The 21,160-nt window shown below is 33.7% G+C and overlaps 1 protein-coding gene across 2 annotated transcripts in view; it reads left to right on the plus strand.

Moving 5' to 3' along the window:
* The window catches only part of NKAIN2 (sodium/potassium transporting ATPase interacting 2), a 1,155,126-nt gene that overhangs the window by 571,294 nt on the left and 562,672 nt on the right, over nucleotides 1-21,160 (plus strand). The window lies entirely within an intron of this gene.

Here is a 21,160-nt window from a genome sequence, read left to right on the forward strand (position 1 = left end):
GTCTTTTCTGCATTGTGATATTTGGGCTTCTATGTAGATTACCAGAAGTAATATTGCCGGGTCATAGTGAGTTCAATTCCTAGGTTTTTTTTGTTTTTAAGGAATAGCCATAATATTCTCCAAAAAGGCTGAACCATTCTACATTTCTATTAGCAATTAATTAGGATACCTTTTTCTCTTCATTCAAATCAACATAGGCTGTTTTTGTTCTTTTTGATGTTTCTCAGTGTCTGTAGTCTGAGATAACATCTTACTGTTTTATTAATTTTCATCTCCCTGATAACTAATATGGACTTTTTCCAGTTAAAAAAGCAGGAAAAATCCAAATACCTAGAAAATGAATGATACATCTCTTAAATATAATACAATAAAATATAACAAGCTTCTGACCATGAACTAAAAATATCCTACCAAGTAAAGGAAACCAAACTTTTTACACTTTATGATTATATTAACAAGGAGTTCCAGAAGAGGAAAAACTAACCTATATTGATAAATTCAAAACAGTAGTCACCTAAGGCTGGGGTACTAATTAAGAATTATTTCTTTATCATGGTATTTATAAATTTAAATTTGTTCTTAAAGTTTTCACCTTTTATAATTAATACAATTGAACAGTTAAAATATATATTTTATCATAGATAAAATATAATTCAATATAAGGAAAATTGAACTTTTACTAGCATATATCTGTATTTTAAGTTTGTTTTGTTTTTTAGTAAATGCAATTGAGATTTCTTTTTTAAAAACAATCAAGTGAATTAGAAATTTAAACATTTTTAAATTATTTATTTGATTTTATTCTTTAATAATTCTTTTTGTGTGATGAGTGGAGACATTAAAGTTCTTTAAATTTCTTTTAGTCTTTTCCTATTCTTTACCTTTCATAGTTTCAAGTACATTTATCTGTATAATCTTTTTTAAGTATGTACCTTTTAATTTATCATTTATTTTGTAACAGTTGTTCACACTAAGTCCTCATTCAAGGTCATTTATGTAGTTGAACATTATCAGCATATTTTCTTTGAGCCTATATATACTGACAAAATATTTGATTGAATCTTGTAATTTTTGCTGGCAGTGTGTCTAGTTCATGTTTATTTTGAGATCTGATATTTTCTTTCTTAAAATAAATTCCTAAATAAATTAAGAAAACATAACTTATAAAACATAACTTATAAAAGAATTCTTACATAATGATGCAAATAATACTTTAGTTGATATTTCTCTACAGTCATTATTTCCAATAAAAATTATTGCCTATCTAAGTGACTGATATAAGTAGTGAAACACTCTGTGCATTATCACCATTGTTGGACTAACCTCTAGGTACTACAACTAAGTATTATTATGTTAAAAATATATATTTAAAAAAGATCAGTAAAATCATTTATATTCACTCAGGAATCTTTGTTTGAAAATTATTTTGAACACTGATATTTTCCAGATTTCAGAGAATGGTTTATAATGTAGACAAAGTTTAAAATAAGCCAGACGCCATTTTCAGGGAGGGACTTCAGAGCATAAAAACCGGCTATCCTTTGCAAAAGCTGGCTCCCTGTGTGTGACACCAGGCGGGGAAAATCCGCGAAAGTACACCGGCCCAGTGGGGCTCAGCTGTGAAAGACTGTGAGTGTGACCTGTCTATGTCTGTCTACTGTCCTCTTGCGTAAAACTCTTGCGAGTGGGGCAAAAAGAGCCTCCAGAAACCTCGCTCGCCCAGACGCCATTTTCAGGGAGGGACTTCAGAGCATAAAAACCGGCTATCCTTTGCAAAAGCTGGCTCCCTGTGTGTGACACCAGGCGGGGAAAATCCGCGAAAGTACACCGGCCCAGTGGGGCTCAGCTGTGAAAGACTGTGAGTGTGACCTGTCTATGTCTGTCTACTGTCCTCTTGCGTGAAACTCTTGCGAGTGGGGCAAAAAGAGCCTCCAGAAACCTCGCTCGCCCAGACGCCATTTTCAGGGAGGGACTTCAGAGCATAAAAACCGGCTATCCTTTGCAAAAGCTGGCTCCCTGTGTGTGACACCAGGCGGGGAAAATCCGCGAAAGTACACCGGCCCAGTGGGGCTCAGCTGTGAAAGACTGTGAGTGTGACTTGTCTATGTCTGTCTACTGTCCTCTTGCGTGAAACTCTTGCGAGTGGGGCAAAAAGAGGCTCAGAGGAGCACGGCCGCTCCGCTTCGCTACGCGGCCGTGCACTCTTTCTAAGGAAAGAACTCCATTGCAACAAGAAGGAAAAATCACACTAAGAACGGCGCTATATCACAGAAGCAAACATTTCTCTCTGGACTGTCTTCTCTGTTACATGCTCGGGCCTAAGATTTGACCCAGTGTGAGGCTTCATCCACGGAGGACTCCCCTCCCTTAGAGGCAAGTCAGCCCATCCAGAAAGGGAGGAGCCAGAGGAGTGTGCTGCCTACATCATATAGACAATGAATACCACTACAACACGTAGAAAAACCCACAATACAAATGTGACAATGGGGAAACAGCGCAGGCCAGCATCAGACATAGAGAATGAAGATGACAATTCTGAGGACCAGATAATGACTGAACAACTAATCAACCTCTCAGATAAGGACTTTAGACTAGCAATATGGAAGGTGCTCAACAGACTCCAAGAAACCATGGATCGAGTTGAACAGAACACTAATAAGAACCAAGAAAATATGAAGGCAGAAATGACAAAACTCCAAACTGAAATAACATGTCAACTAACAGGCCTGAAAAACTCAGTAAACGAAGTGAATGACAAAATGGATAAGCTCTGGGACAGGGTATCAGAAGCTGAGAATAGACTTGGTGCTGTGGAAGATGAGATACATAACAATTCCATACAGCAGGAGAGATTGGACAAAAAACTTAAAGCAAATGAGCAGACAATGGAAAAATTAGTCAAAGAATGGGAACAGACGAAAATAGAAGTCTATGATAAGATCAACAGAAACAACTTAAGAATCATTGGAGTCCCAGAGACCCAGGAAGAAAATTTCCAGGAAGAATCAATGGTCAAGAACATCATTAAAGAGAAACTTCCAGAGCTAAAGAATATATGTGATCAAATCCTGCATGCCCGAAGAGTACCAACCAAAAGAGACCCCAGAAAAACCACCCCAAGACACATCTTAGTCACAATGACAAATCCCACAGATAGAGACAGAATTCTGAAAACAGCAAGATCAAAAGGGGAAATCATGTTCAAGCAAGCTTCCCTGAGATTTACAGCAGACCTGTCACCAGAAACGCTCAATGCCAGAAAGCAGTGGTGGGATATTGTGACAAGACTGAATGAAATGAATGCTTCACCCAGAATACTATACCCAGCAAAACTCACTTTCCGGTTTGATGGAAGAATACATGGTTTCACAGACAAAAAACAGCTCAGAAACTTCACAGACACAAAACCAGTCTTAAGAGAAAAACTGAAAGACCTAATCTAAGACAAGACTACCCAAAAGACACACCAAATTTTGAAATAAAGATGGCGTTAAATCCCAGGACAATTCTTTCTCTCAACGTCAATGGACTAAATGCACCAGTTAAGAGACACAGAGTGGCTAAATGGATTAAAAAACTCAATCCAACCTTCTGCTGCCTACAAGAAACGCACCTGAATAGTCAGAACAAACATAGACTCAAAATAAAAGGCTGGAGAAAAGTTATCCAAGCAAACAACACCCATAAAAAAGCTGGAGTGGCCATACTAATATCAGATAATGCAAACTTTATACTCAGGAAGGTTGTAAGGGACAAAGACGGACATTTTATATTAATCAAGGGGTACGTAGAGCAGGAAGAATTCACTCTCCTAAACATATATGCACCGAATGAGGGGCCAGCAAAATATTTAATACAACTGCTGACAAATCTGAAAAATAATATCAACAACAACACAATAATTGTGGGGGACCTAAACACGGCTTTGTCAACACTGGACAGGTCAACCAGACTGAAACCCAACAAGAATATACTAGACCTGAGGAGAGAAATGGAAGAAAGAGGCCTAGTGGATATATATAGGACACTCCATCCCCAGAAACCTGGATACACATTCTTCTCCAATGTACATGGGACATTCTCCAGGATAGACTACATGCTGGCACATAAAACATACCTCCATAAGATCAAGAGGATAGAAATTTTGCAGATTACCTTCGCTGACCACAAGGCTCTGAAATTATTTGTGAACTCCAAAGGGACTCAGAAGAAACACTTTAACACCTGGAAGTTAAACAGCCTCATGCTCAATAACCAGTGGGTCCGAGATGAAATCAAGGAGGAAATAAAAAGGTTCCTGGAAACAAATAACAATAAAGACACAAACTCTCAGAACTTATGGGACACAGCAAAAGCAGTACTGAGAGGAAAATTTATAGCTTTGCAAGCACACATCAGGAAGGAAGAAGGAGCTTACCTGAGTAGCTTAATGACACAGCTAATAGAACTAGAAAATGCTCAACAAAAGGACCCAAGAACAGGAAGACAGAAGGAAATAACAAAGCTGAGAGCAGAAATCAACGAAGTGGAAACTCAAAAAACAATCCGAAAGATCAACGAAAGCAGAAGTTGGTTCTTTGAAAAAATAAACAAGATTGATAGACCACTGGCAAACCTAACAAAGAAAGAGAGAGAGAGAAACTTGATAACTCGTATCAGGAATGAAAAAGGAGAGATCACTACTGATATGACAGAGATTCAAAGGGTAATCAGAAACTACTTTGAAAAACTCTACGCCACTAAAAATGAGAACCTGGAAGAAATGGATAAATTCTTGGACTCTTATAATCTTCCACGGTTGAAGGAAGAGGATGTAGCATATCTAAACACCCCCATCACCATTGATGAAATTAAAACAGTAATCAAATGTCTGCCGAAAAACAAAAGCCCAGGTCCAGATGGATTCACTAATGAATTCTATCAAACTTTCCAAGAGGAACTACTGCCAATCTTGGCAAGACTCTTTCATGAAATTGAACAAACAGAAACACTTCCAAATAGCTTTTATGAAGCCAACATCACCTTGATACCTAAACCAGACAGAGACGCTACCAAAAAAGAAAATTACAGACCAATATCACTGATGAATGCAGATACAAAGATCCTCAACAAAATCCTGGCAAATAGGATTCAATGCCTCGTTAAGAAGATCATCCACTACGATCAAGTAGGTTTCATCCCAGGAATGCAAGGCTGGTTTAACATCCGTAAATCTATCAACATAATACACAACATCAATAACAAGAAAAATAAAAACCACATGATCATATCAATAGATGCAGAGAAAGCATTTGATAAGGTCCAACACCCATTCTTGATCAAAACTCTCAGCAAGATGGGAATGGAGGGAACCTTTCTCAATATAGTGAAGGCCATCTACCACAAGCCAGTGGCAAATATTATCCTCAATGGAGAAAAACTGAAAGCCTTCCCTCTAAATTCTGGCACAAGACAAGGCTGTCCTCTCTCACCACTCCTATTCAACATAGCACTGGAAGTACTTGCTATAGCGATTAGGCAAGAAAAGGATATCAAGGGAATCCAGATAGGAAAGGAAGAAGTCAAGCTCTCACTGTTTGCAGATGACATGATACTCTACTTAGAAAACCCTAAAGACTCTATCAAAAAGCTTCTAGAAACAATAGACTCATATAGCAAGGTGGCAGGCTACAAAATTAACACACAAAAATCAATGGCCTTTCTATACACCAACAGTAATAAAGAAGAAATGGACATTAAGAAAACAACCCCATTCACAATAGTACCACACAAACTCAAATATCTTGGAATCAACTTGACTAAATATGTGAAGGACCTATACAAAGAAAACTATAAAACTCTGCTCCAAGAAATAAGAGAGGACACACGGAAATGGAAACACATACCCTGCTCATGGATTGGCAGGATTAACATCATCAAAATGTCAATACTCCCCAAGGCATTATACAGATTTAATGCCATCCCTCTAAAGATACCCATGACATTCTTCAAAGAAGTGGATCAGACAATTTTGAAATTCATTTGGAACAATAAACACCCTCGAATAGCTAAAGCAATCATTGGGAAAAAGAATATGGGAGGAATTACTTTTCCCAACTTTAAACTGTACTACAAAGCAACAGTTATCAAAACAGCATGGTATTGGGATAAGTATAGGTCCTCAGATCAGTGGAATAGGCTTGAATACTCAGAAAATGTTCCCCAGAGATACAACCATCTAATTTTTGATAAAGGAGCAGGAAATCCTAAATGGAGCAGGGAAAGCCTCTTCAACAAGTGGTGTTGGCACAATTGGATAGCCACTTGCAAAAAATTAAACTTAGACCCCCAGCTAACATCATGTACAAAGGTAAAATCCAAATGGATTAAAGACCTCGATATCAGCCCCAAAACCATAAGATATATAGAACAGCACATAGGCAAAACACTCCAGGACATTACAGGCATCTTCAAGGAGGAAACTGCACTCTCCAAGCAAGTGAAAGCAGAGATTAACAGATGGGAATATATTAAGCTGAGAAGCTTCTGCACCTCAAAGGAAATAGTGCCCAGGATACAAGAGCCACCCACTGAGTGGGAGAAACTATTCACCCAATACCCCTCAGATAAGGGGCTAATCTCCAAAATATACAAGGCACTGACAGAACTTTACAAGAAAAAAACATCTAACCCCATCAAAAAATGGGGAGAAGAAATGAACAGACACTTTGACAAAGAAGAAATACGCATGGCCAAAAGACACATGAAAAAATGTTCCACATCACTAATCATCAGGGAGATGCAAATCAAAACAACGATGAGATACCACCTCACACCCCAGAGAATGGCACACATCACAAAGAATGAGAATAAACAGTGTTGGCGGGGATGTGGAGAGAAAGGAACTCTTATCCACTGCTGGTGGGAATGCTGTCTAGTTCAACCTTTATGGAAAGTGATATGGAGATTCCTCCAAAAACTGGAAATCGAGCTCCCATACGATCCAGCTATACCACTCCTAGGAATATACCCTAGGAACACAAAAATACAATACAAAAACCCCTTCCTTACACCTATATTCATTGCAGCTCTATTTACCATAGCAAGACTCTGGAAACAACCAAGATGCCCTTCAACAGATGAATGGCTAAAGAAACTGTGGTACATATACACAATGGAATATTATGCAGCTGTCAGGAGAGATGAAGTCATGAAATTTTCCTATACATGGATGTACATGGAATCTATTATGCTGAGTGAAATAAGTCAGAGAGAGAGAGAAAAACGCAGAATGGTCTCACTCATCTATGGGTTTTAAGAAAAATGAAAGACACCCTTGTAATAATAATTTTCAGACACAAAAGAGAAAAGAGCTGGAAGTTCCAGCTCACCTCAGGAAGCTCACCACAAAGAGTGATGAGTTTAGTTAGAGAAATAACTACATTTTGAACTGTCCTAATATTGAGAATGTATGAGGGAAATGTAGAGCCTGTTTAGGGTACAGGCGGGGGTTGGGTGGGGAGGAGGGTGATTTGGGACTTGGGTGATGGGAATGTTGCACTGGTGATGGGTGGTGTTCCTTTTATGACTGAAACCCAAACACAATCATGTATGTAATCAAGGTGTTTAAATAAAAAAAAAATTAAAAAAAAAAAAAAAAAAAAAAAGAAAGGAAAAGCCTTTGACCTAAAAACAGGGAGACCCTAAAAAAAAAAAAAAAAAAAAAAAAGAAATAAAAATTTAAAAATAAAAAAAAAAAAAATAAGTATTTAAATGCTTATTTATATAAAGATATAAGGTAATTATATTTACAAATAGATATATAAATTAATGTACTATGTAAATTATTTATAATTAAAGAGAAATACTTTACCAACTATCATTTAAAGAAATAACTATACTAACAACTACCATGACAATGATAGAGAGAAGTACAATGTCTGTCTCAAAGACAGTCAGGGGATGGAGTACCAGGGAAATGGGGGACAATGTTGGCAGAAAAGTTCACTGGTCATGGGGTGTACATTTTATGGCTGAAACACAATCACGAACATGTTTGTAACCCTGGTGCTTAAATAAAGAAATTATATCTTGTTTCATGTTTTATTTGCTTTTTGCAAATGATTTCAATTTAATTTTTATTTTTTAAATTAAATAATATATTGGGGCTGGTGAGGTGGCGTGGTGTCTGCCTTGCAAGCGCTAGCTAAGGAAGGACTGTGGTTTAATCCCTCAGCATCCCATATGGTCCCCCCAAGCCAGGGGAAATTTCTAAGCGCTTAGCCAGGAGTAACCCCTGAGCATCAAACGGTGTGGCCCCCCTCAAAAAAAAAAACAAAAAAAATTAAATAATATATTTATTTAAGCACCATGATTGCAAATATGTTTGTAATTGAGTTTCTGTTGTAAAAAAAGAACACCCCCTATTCCAGTGCATCAGTTCTACCACCAATGCCCCCCATCTTCCTCCTGCCCATCCCCTGCTTGTATTCTAGATAGACATTTTACTTCTCTCACTCATTGCCATTGTCATGATAATTATCAGTGTAGTTATTCCTCTAACTGAACTCACTACTCTTTGTGGTAAGCTTCATATCATGAGTTGAACCTTCCAGTTCTCATCTCTATTTTTATGTGTGTTATTACAATAATGACTTTTATTTTTATTAAATCCCACAGATTAATGAGACTATTCTGTGTCTATCTCTCTCTGATTTATTTCATTCAGCATAATAGTTTCCAAGTCCATCCATGTATAGAAAAATTTCATGACTTCTATTTCCCGACTTCTGCAGAGTATTCCATTGTGTATATGTACCACAGTTTCTTTCAATACTCATCTCTTTGGGGACATCTGAGTTGTTTCCAGATTCTGGTTATTGTAAAAGCTGTGCAATGAAATAGGTGTGCAGAAGGCATTTTTGTATTATGTTTTTGTGTTCCTAGGTTATATCCTTAGGAGTAGGATGGTCTAGCTGGATTATATGGGAGCTCAATTTCCAGTTTTTTGAGGAATTTCCATGTTGTTTTTTATAAAGGCTGGACTAGACAGCATTCCTACCAGTAGGAATTAGAGTTCCTTTCTCCCATCCTTGCCAGCACTGATTGTTCTTATTCTTTGTTATGTCTCTGTGGTGTGAGATGGTACCTCATAGTTGTTTTGATTTGCATCTCTCTGATGATTAGGGATGTTTAGCATTTTTTCATGTGCCTTTTTGCCATTTGTATTTCTCCTTTGAGGAATTGTCTGTTTATTTCTGGGGGGTAGTTTTTTGTTTTTTTTTTTTCTTGTCAAAACATCTTCAAAGAGGAATTATCACCATCTGAATAAATGGAAGTGGAGATAAATTAATCTGAGAAGCATCTTCACCTCAAAAAAAAGAAAAATGCCTAGGATACAACAGCCACCCACAGAATGGGAGAAACTATTCAGCCACAACCCATCAGATATCTAATGGCTAATATCTAAGATATACAAGGTACTGACAGAACTTAACAAGATAAATACTATAATCTTAAAAAAGTTGGAATTTGGCTTATTTTGGAGACAACTATATAAAAAACAAAAAAATATGGTAGCTAATGTGAAGTATTTCAAGTGGTTACAGGTTGCTATTCTTTAAGACAATATTAATTTAAAAATATAAAAAGCAAACTAGAAACACAAAGTTTTAGAAAGAAACGCTAATTCTGTGACATCCTGGTAGACTTGCCATGTGGTGATAAAGTATGTTTTCACAGCTAAATTTCACCAAAATGTCACAACATAACTATGCTACAGTGCTCATTAGTTAAAAAATGAAAAGAAAATACATATATCAACAATCAGTCTAACATATTATACAAAATCAAAACTACTTTATATGTAGTATATTTATAACATTTGGCCTCTGTGAAGAATATTTTTAAACCAATGGAACCTCATAATGCATTAGTTGTTTTTTCCTGATAAGATAACATTCCAGATAGAATCTTATAGTAATACACCTTTTGCTTTCATAATTTTGTCGGATATATTCCAAGAGAGCTAGGATGAATACTATGCTCAGGGTCTAGTTATATAGAAACCAAGATAGTTATACTAAGGTTCTTGTCTGGGTTTCTGTGGTCAATATGTTTATGGCACATTTATACTACTTACAAAATTTGTTTCTATTTAGTTGTAGGATTAAGAGCCTTATTTTCTTTGTTGGTTGTTTACTGGGGATTATTTCAGTTTATCTAGTGGCTACCAACAGTCCTTTTAGATATATTAATTCCTTCCAATCTCTATGAGTTCTGCTCTCTCTGACATTCTTTTTTCCCCTACCCTAATTAAAATGAGAAATAAAATATGAGAAATGCTAAATTTCCTTTAAAATAATACACTCTGATTAGAAGTTTATTGATAATACAAGTTATTTTTTTTCATCAAAACTAAAGATTTAATTTGTTAAATTAGCTTGTTACGGTGTTTTGACTCCCCACCCTTGAGGAATTACTCAAGTAATGGAATGCATGCAGTAGACTATAAATTTAATTTGTGCATTGCACTGTATGGCCCTCAGTTTGAGCCACTGAGTGTATGCCCTGAGCACTGAAGGGTACCACTGCACCCCCAGGATTATTGGTTCTGAGCAACACTATCACTGAACTTGAACATGCATCTCATAGGCCCACCTATCTTGACCACAGGAATTATATTTTCCCCATCTAGCTCTCATTCCATGCACTATTTGGGAGACCCATAAAGCAAGCAAAATAATTGTTTTGAAAATTTATTTGAGTATTTGTACATCTATTAATAAGGGTTATTTCTCTGGGATTCTTAATACAGCAGAAATCTTGAGCTTAAAATGCCAGAATTAGAAACAGAATTTATCAGAAATATGGCCAAGGTTTTGCCACTGACAGGAACTAAGAAGATGACAGCTATCACATAAAATATTGTCAGAAAACTAGTGTGACGACTATGTCACTAATACCCTAGAAAAAAATTCAAACAAATCTTGTCCTAAAGAAAGAAATTTGGAAAATATATTATAGTAAGTTTAAATATGTAGACATTTATGACCTAAGCCACACTTATTTTCTTATGATGCAACAAACCCAAGGAAAATTAACTTTCCATATTTTAGCCTCAACCAAAATATTTACATTTATTTAATTATTTTAAAACAATATCTATCTACATTTGAATGTTTTCGATAGAAAGTTATTTTATAGGTAATATTGGTAAGTACAGTATTCCCCAATTTAAGATATTTTGCTTATTTTAATATACCACAATAATAGAATTATTTTGAATATGAGATGAAGACTAGAAAATCTAAGAAATAATGGAACATTTCTGATTAGTAGAGACCTGTTACTTTTCTAATTCCAAAAGGGAAAAGTAGTAGCCTGTTTACAATCAGAATTGTCAACCATCAAATATATATCACACATTATTAGTAAAGAGAATTTTAATTATTCTTGATAATTTTCTATTTCTAATGCTTTTAATTTTCTTATTCAAACATTCTTAGTAATTTCCATTATAAATTTTCTTATTTTTTAAGGTTTAGTTCTTTATATTTTCAATTAGGCATCACAAATACATATATTTTTACTCTGTATCCTCCTTAAATTGAATCTAAAGGATTTTATAAGACACAACATATGATATCTACTCTTCTAATAGAATGGCCTGACTTATCTTTTTAATTATAGGTGTAATAGTTAATCTTCTACTTAGTTGAATATGTTTTGACTTATTAAAATATATACTATCTTTATACAGAAAGCAAAGTAACTCAAAAATAGAAAATAACATTTTCTATTTTTGCATATTAAAGAATAAAAAAATAGCATGCACAGACTGCAGCAGTAGATTACCCAGTTCAAGTATACTTACTTTTTTTGTTTTGTTTTGTTTTGTTTTTCCCCTGACATAAGAATCCCAGTTCTTTTTAGGTGTTTTTCAGGAAAGCAAAGCTCTTGGTGTGGGCAAATCTTCAGTCAGGTAATGTGAAAGATAAAAATTGGTTAAAAGCAACCATGGTAATCCCAATTCTTTTTATCAATGGTTGGGTAGACAAGGGACAGAGTGTGAACAAATTAGATATAGAGAAATAAAATCTTCATGTTTGAAACATTTATAAAATAATAAAATTATTACTGAAGAAATCAAGATATTTTTTGATAATTCTTATTTGTCAGCAAGGTTTAAGAACTGTTTAAGGATTTGGAGTAAAAGTTGAGCAGAATAGAAATAATAACCAAATATCACTGATAATTTATATAGAGTAAATATTTTTAAAACCTGTATTTAATTACCATAGGTCAATATTATGTTACAGGCAGCCTAAATCCTTCTCAAACTAAATACCGTAGTTGTTTTCATTTTTAAACAGTTGATCAGAGCAATTCTAAAACAGTATTTTTGATCCCTGCTTTGAGGTCTTAATGTAAAGTAATTTGATAATTATACACTTAATGTTTTCAAGATGGGGAAAATGCTATGTAGTTCTGATTTATTATTTATCATTTACATATAGAATTGTCTTCAATGAACTTAACATTTCACAATCCAAAAATGGTTGCAAAGGGCCGGAAAGATAGCATGGAGGGTAAGGCATTTGCCTTTCATGCAGAAGGTCATCGGTTCAAATCCCGGCATCCCATATGGTCCCCGAGCCTGCCAGGAGCGATTTCTGAGCATAGAGCCAGGAGTAACCCCTGAGTAATGCTGGGTGTGACCCAAAAACCAACACACACACACACACACACACTCAAAATGGTTGCAAAGTTTTCAAGTATTATTTTAAAATATTGAGGAGAAAATATTTACTTTATATATGCTAAGTTTAACACTGCATCATTTAACTTGTTCATGTATAAGAAATATTAACTGCATTGACACTATGATATTCTAAGATTTTCTTTAATTGGCTATATAAACTACAAAAATTTCTGAGGAACTAGTTACCCTACTGAGAAGATTAAACAGATGAAAGGCTTTATTTTAAAATAAATTATACATTATTGCTTAAAATAGATCTTCTTAAATCTCTCACAATTAAAGTTTGCAGCTATATTTCAGACTAACACTTTTAAATGTAGTGATATTAAAGCAGACAGGGTGCTTACTTTGCACACAGCTGATCCAGGTTTGATACCAGAGACCCAAAATTTCCCCCCTGAACCCCACCAGGAGTAAGCCCTGAGCAGAGATCAAGAAGGAAATCTGAGCACATCTGTGTTTAGTCCACCAAATAATGATTAAATAGTGCTATTTTCTATATTTGCCTTTAATTATTTCATAAAACAAAGTGTAAAGACTAAAATAAAATTTTTGAATAATTATCTTTTAAAAATGTATTTCTTGCTGTAAGAGGAGAGTACTCAACATTTCTAAGTGTCCTGGGATGTGTTAGATGTATAATTAGAATCATAGTGTCTATGATTTAAGTGTCCTAGAATGTGTTAGATATATACTTAGAAGCATAAGATACATAGTTAATTAGATGCACAGATTTTTTTCTAACAGATCAAGGTGGTCATAAAAATAAAAATATATGATTAAAAACAATGTTTTTCATTCTTTCCACTTAGATGTGTATTGCAGAATTCACTATGTTAAAATTATCTAATAATGATATTGATAATTATTCTATGTCTAAAATGGCTTGAAAATGTGAGAGAGATGTATAGAGACCCCCCAGTGAAAACATATGGATGGCTCGTAGCTTATGGATAGTGCATGTCATCACTTATTATTAGATAAATGAAAAATAAAAAGAACAATAAGATATCATTTAACACTAATAAGAATGGCACATATCAAAGAGACTAGGAGCAATCCATGTTAATGGGATGTGTGAGAAAGGAACCCTTATTGATCATGGGATTATGCCTAGCTCAGCCTCTAAGTAAGCAGTGAGGTGAATTTTTTTCAAAAAAGTAACACTAGATAACCCATATTACCCTGTGATTCCCCTTGTTGGCATAGTCTACCAATATATAAACAGCATTAATTAAAAAGATATATGAACAATTATACTTAGTGCAATACTTAGTTCAATAGCCAACATATGAAAGCAACCTAAATGCACAAGAATGGATAAAGAAGGGGCCAGAGCAGTGTGGCACAGAGGTAGGTATTTGACTTCCACACAACTGATCTAGGACAGGCTGCGGTTCAATCCTCCAGAGTCCCATATGGTCCCCCATGCCAGGAGTGATTTCGAGAGCATCATCAGGAGTAACCCATGAGTCCATAAGTGTCACTGGATGTGGCCACAAAACCAAAAAAAAAAAAAAAAAGGATAAAGAAGTGGTGGTATACACAATGGAATACTATAAAATTAAATGGAAAGATGAAACCTTGTAACTTGCTACAATATGGCTGGGACTAGAAATAATCATATAAGCCAAATGAGTCAGAAAGAAGACATATATCAAATGATTTTACTCATATATAGATAATATATATAATAATATAAAGAGACAAAACAAAAGAACTGACAATATGAAAAATAATAACAGTATTGTATTTTAATATAATATCAACTGACAAATAATAGTTTGTTTTCCAAATAAAAATTATTGACTCATCAAATTTATAGTCATTATTAATTATTTTACCTCTTATTTACCTTAAAAGTAACTTTCAATGAATAGTTGTTTTAAACATTTAATAACAACTCAATGTGACATTTTATTGTCTGAAAATATTTATGACTAAATATATTGACTTCTACATCCTATAAAACATTATTCAATCACTTCCAAAAACAGTAAACTTTATTTAATTATAATATTTGAAGACTAATAACTTGTTAATTCTCATAAAACAAAAGTACATAATTTCTCATCATTGATCTAAACAGCAGTTACATAAAGCACATAAGGAAAAATGGTATTTCTGTCTTGTGAAATTCATAGAATAACAATGAATTGATTGAGTCACTGAAATCATTCGTAAAGGTACTGAATTTCAATTTTTAAAGTAATTACAGCTTTCCAGAAGTATTTAAACATTATCATGCTCTTCAGGATTACCTTTCATTGACAAGAGAGAAGAGTTTAGATAGGTACATTGTTTATCTGTGACTGCTGTAACAAATTAATACCAACTTGGTGGCATAAAAAACAGAAACCCATTCACTGACATTCTGGTCACTATAAATATGAAATCAGTATAAATGAGCAGGAATCTTATATATATTATCTTCAGAGGAGATAGGAGAAAATTTAAACCTCAGTCTTTCCCAGCCTTATGAAGCTTCTAAATTCCTTGGTTTGTGGTCTACTACTTCTTCACTCCTGTCTTCACTATTATCTTCAAATCTAGTGTCTTCAAATCTCTTTTTATTCTCTTCTAATTTTATATTAATTTGCCTTTTTTTGAAATATGTTACTAACTCATCTTGACTGTGATCATCAAACAACTAGAACACCAAAATCATATACACAATTTTACTTTTTAAATTTTACTGGGCTAGTCCAAGAAACCTTAACAGAAGAAGAACATACTTAGAATTATTTTATTCATTTCAAAAACCAAAGAACTCAATATATAACTACTTATAAACTACTTATTTGGTCACAAAAATTAACACTGAGAGTTGATTTTACTTTTAAGTACAAGCTATGAAGAATATGGAAATTAAACAAAAGTTCCTCTTTCATTAAACTTAAGGAAATTTTTTTTATCACTTATTACTTACAAGTTTAAGATCTACTTATTACATCAATATTTTAAAAACCTATCAAAGGTTTCTTTTTTTGTGGTTTCAAGAGATAGACTAGTGGTAAGAGACATTGAACTAACAGCCACATCTTATATGTCATATACTTTTAACACTGAATTATATCCTTGGTCTTAGATTTCAGTTTTTTAATTTTATTTTTATTAATATCTTTATTTAAGCATTATGATTACAAACATGTTTGTAGTTGGGTTTCAGTTATAAAAAAGGACACCTTCCTCTTCACCAGTGCAACATTCCCACCACCATGCCCCTCATCTCCATTATTCCCCATGCTTTCCCTGTATTCAAAATAGGCATTCTATTTCTCTCACTCACTACCATTGTCATGATAATTGTTGGTGTAGTTATTTCTCTAACTGAACTCTTTGTTCTAAACTTCGTACCATGGGTCAGTCCTTCCAACCCTCATCTCTATTGTCTCTGTATATTATTTTATCTTTTTAAAGTATGAATACGGATCTAGAAAAATAAGCTGATATGATTAATGCCCTTCAAGCAGCAAACCCAATCTGGGTTTGACCCCAAGTTTCTTACGCTCCAGAAGGAGAGATCCCTGAGCAGAGAGTCAGGAGTAGAGTGAAGTGAGTTTCCTCAGTTAAAATAAATAAATAAATAAATAAATAAATAAATAAATAAATAAATAAATAAATGCATAGAAAATATTTTCTTATAGATTTTACATTCTATTATCCTTTCCAATTCTATTTCTGAATGTTGATTGTGATGTTATAATAATATTACTTTATTAAATTTGGCATTATGACTAGAGTGTTATAAATGAATTAATATAAATATTAAGATAAATTAAAAAGTTGGGTTCTTATATAAAATATTGTTAAGGTGAATGAGTATCATTGCTTTTTATTTATTTTTTAAACTTTATTTAAGCATTGTGGTTACAAAATTGTTCATTGCTTGGTTTCAGTCATGCAATGTACACCATCCTTCAACAGTGTGCCCTTCTCAATGTCTTTCTTTTCCTCCCACTTCCACCACACACCCCTTGTTCTAGGGCAGGCAAATATCTTTTCTCTTTCATTTCTCTCTCTTTTCTTTTCTACACTGTGGTTTGCATTATTGCTAATTGTAGTGATGCATTGCCTGTTAGTTTCTCCACTTCCATCACCGAGCTCTTGTTCAGAGTGATCAGTTCCATCATTCATTGTCCTGTTAGACCATTCTCTACTCTAGCTACTCTTAACACTCTTTATGGTGAGCTTTCAACCCTGAGATGGACCTCCTGACCTTTGTCTCTATGGTCACCGGGAATCATTACCATAGTATTTCTTGTTTTCTACATATCTCACAAATGAGTATGATTAGTCTCTCTATTCCATTCTCTCTGGCGCACTTCTCTCAGCATACCTGTCTCCATGTACAACGATTTATAAGCAAATTTCATGACTTCATTTTTCCTAATGGCTACGAAGTATTTTGTTGTGTAGATGTACCACAATTTCTTTAGCCACTTATTTGTTGTTGGGCACCTGGGTTGTCCAAATTCTGGCTATTATAAATAGTGCTGCACTTAACATAAGAGTACAAAGCACATTTTTCCATTGTTTTTTTTGTTATTATTGAGATATATCCCTCAGAGTGGTATTGCTGGATTATATGTCAGCCCAATTTCTAGCTTTTTGAGAAATGAACATATTGTTTTAATTAAAGGCTGGACCAGTCTTCATTCCCACCATTGGTGAATAAAAATCCATTTTTCCCTGTATCCACACCAGCACTTGTTTTTCTTGTGTGTGTGTGTGTTTTTTTATTTCTGTGTGTGTGTGTGTGTGCATGTGTGTGTGATGTATTCTAGTCTCTGTGGTGTGAAATGATATCTCATTATTGTTTTGATTTGAATCTCCCTGATGATTAGATATAATGAATATTGTGGGGTTTTTTATTTTGTTTTAGGGCCACACTTGGTAGTACTCTTAGTTTACTCCTAACTCTGTGCTCAGAAATCTTTCCTGGGAGGCTCTAGGTACCATAGGGTGCTGGGGATCTAGCTGGGGATCTAGCTGGGTTGGGTCGGCTGTGTGCAAGATAAATGCTTGACTATGTTATCACTCAGGTCAAGCATTGCTTTCTAAATAAAAAATTATTTTGTACATTGTGTTTCAATAAGAAATGGAATGCCTTCAAAATACTGTTTTTATTTAGAATTGCTTAACAGTTAATAACTTTTTTCATTCATTTGTTAAAATAAAATTATGTTATATTCTAGCACCCATTGTTTATTTTAGCAATAATTTATTGAATAAAATACTACAGGTATCATCTAACATGCAAATTTAAATTTAACAATAACATAGAATAGCTTATACTTTGAATCTGTTCAGTATTTTATTTGGCCTATCAATACTAACAATTTTAATTAATTTATTATTGCTGTTTTGTTTCGGGACATGCTCAGGACTTTCTTCAGTTTCTGTGCTCAGTGCTCCTCCTAATGGGCCTCTGGGAACAAAATATGTTGCCTGTAATGGAACCCAGGTCTATGTGCACAACACAAGTATCCTACATGCTGTATTATTGCTCCAGTACTAATTTTAGCTAATTTTGATCTCATATAGTTAATTTTATTAAATCACAAAAACCACAAATATATTGAGGAATTTATAAATTATTCAATTAACTTTTTTAGATGATATTTTTGACCAGTTTTCTGGGAAGTACAGTTGTATCAACGTGTAAAAAATTCACTACTTTAGATAGTACAACAGATATGATGCTTGCTCGAAAAGGGTTTGATTCTACCACCCCCTATGTTTCCTGAGCCTTGCCAGACTTAATCCCTAAATAAAGAGTGAAGTGTATGCCTTGAGTACAACAAATAAAAATTAGGTCACTTATCCCTAATAACGTAATAAAAAATAAAGAAAGAAATTATCAATGTGTGACTGTTGAAGTAAAAGTCTTTAAAAGAAGATAGCATTATAGAATTGGATTTTCTTTTTCCAGAAATAGTATCTCATGATTTAGCTGGAAATTTAAAATATTTCATGTAGTTTTGCAACAAAACTGTAGCTAAAGAAAAATTTAGTTTTATATGCATAAAACATTAAATTAGGTGATATCTGGCAAATGTGATACTTTGTGATCCTGTTAAGTTATATCTCCTGGGCAGAATGTCATTTTCAACTATATTCAAACTGTGAAATTTCAATTATATTATATCAGCTATATGTAGCAGCTAGAAAGCAGTTAGTAGGGAATTTCCATTTTAAAATAATTATCACTAATTTTAAGAGTGGTGTGAATCATAGAGTTTATTGGCAAAAATTATCATGGTGGGGCTGGAGAGAATATGGTAGTCTAGAGTTTGCCATTAATGAGTTCAATCTCTGTTATCCTGTGTGGTCCCATGAGAGATTCCTGTGGGCAGAACAAGAAGTAGCTATGGGTGTGGCCCAGAAACAAAAATAAATAAATAAAAGAAAGTAAAATAAAAAAGGATATTAATCATAGCTCAACATTCATTGGAATGTGTCTCAAATTTTATTAATGTCTGCCCACTAAATTTGATGATAATCTTATTTATATTACATCTTTAATAAATTAACTCATTTTGAAGAAATAAAATAAATAATGAAATAATATAATGGAAATACAAACCAGTATAGAAGAATATGTATTAAATCTTCTGAGATATTTTCAATTATGGTAGTAAAATAAATTAAAATGGAGAGCAAACTCACACTAATAAGTCATTAATGGAATTGTACAGAACAAGGATTAAGGCAATTGGCTGCATTTTTGTCAACCTTGGTTAAATTCTGGCATGACAATTGGTCCCCTTAGCACCACCAGGAGTGATTACTAAATAAAAAGAGAGGAGTAAGCCTTGAGCACAACTGGGTATGATCCAAAAAAGAAAAGCAAAATATCTGTTTGGAAAGTAAAATATAGAAATTACTTTTAAAATATGTGGTAATGTTTAAATAGTTGCTTATTTGTTTTTATTTGGATGGACTTCCCAGTAGTGATCAGTGTCCTGGGGTCTGCTCCTGTCAGTTCTTGACCCAATAGTCTTTGGTGTTAAATTTAGCTGCAGTTCTTCAGAGGCACCTTAGTACTGAAATGGGGAGTGAAAAGAGGTGAAGGGTGCATATGAGACTACTTATTAAAATTTGTGATCTTTTACATGTTAAGCAACTGCTCTAGGCCTTTGAGCTATCTCCTTGGCACATAAATACTTTTTTCCACGAAACCAAATGAAGAAATGCCATCTATCTATTCAGTGTTGTGAATGTGTCAAAAAACAAAAGTAAAATGTACTAGCTTAAGCAAACAAGTCTAATTATGAATTAATTAGATAGAAATATCTATTATATTATATTTATATTTAATTTCATGAAATTACTAATTGCGAAACTAATTTGATTTTTCAGGATATATAAACTGAACATTTCACTATACACATAATTATTAGTTGCTAAATGTATGGGTTTCCTAGATTACAGATTAATAATTAAAGTAAATAAATAAATTCTAAATTTTATTGTATATTTAATATAAAATATTGAAGAAGTGAATATCCTATATAAGCATGATTACAGACTTGTCATTCTTTATTATTTTAAAACATATTTTTTTTGAGAGATGGAAACTCTGTAACTTTTCTATTGACTCTTTTTGTTTTTATGGCCCACACCAATCAGTGTCTAAGGGCTTACTCCTGACTATGTACTTAGAGATAGTCCTTAGCAGAATTTGAGAGCATCTGGGGTACTGAGATCAAACCTGGGTCAGTAATATGCAAGTAAATAATCCTACCTACACTTGCCTCTGAATTTTTTAAATGTGTATTAAGTTGTGTGCTTACACGTGAAATTTTTTTCAGGAATATTCAGTGTTTGTTTTACTGTTATTTCAATAGCATTTTTTCAAACATTTTATGTAATCTTCTCTTTTGATTTTTAATTCTACTCCTGGATATTTGATACTCCATTATAAATAAAGTGAGGAATATGTTTTTTTTCTAAATAGAAAACATTATAAAATATTTCAATGGATCTGTCCCCTTAATAATTGCTTAAATTAAGTCATTTGAATTTGAAGGCAGCTATTTCCATTTTCTTCCTTAAAGGAGATCTCAATAATTTATTAAATTTCCCAAACTAAAATACAAATCTTATCTAGAGTATACATTATAGTTTTAGTTTTAAATAGGTTCATTAAAAAGTCATTGTTTTTTATGTTTACAGTTCCGCAATTTTACCTTCCATCCCCAATATATATTAGTAAAATACATAAGATATCTTGCTTTCTTCTTATTGAAGAGATTTTACTTCTTGGACTAAGCTTAGAAGTGCTGCTCTTTCTTGGGGTATACTACATTTTTAATCCATCTTCTTTCCTTGTGCTCAGACTAGTTAGCTTTTTTATACTTGTCTAATTATATCTTTTCTTATCCAACTCCTTCAACTTGACCTGAATACAGG

This window comes from Suncus etruscus, chromosome 4, assembly GCF_024139225.1.
Source record: "Suncus etruscus isolate mSunEtr1 chromosome 4, mSunEtr1.pri.cur, whole genome shotgun sequence".
NCBI classification, from domain to species: domain Eukaryota; kingdom Metazoa; phylum Chordata; class Mammalia; order Eulipotyphla; family Soricidae; genus Suncus; species Suncus etruscus.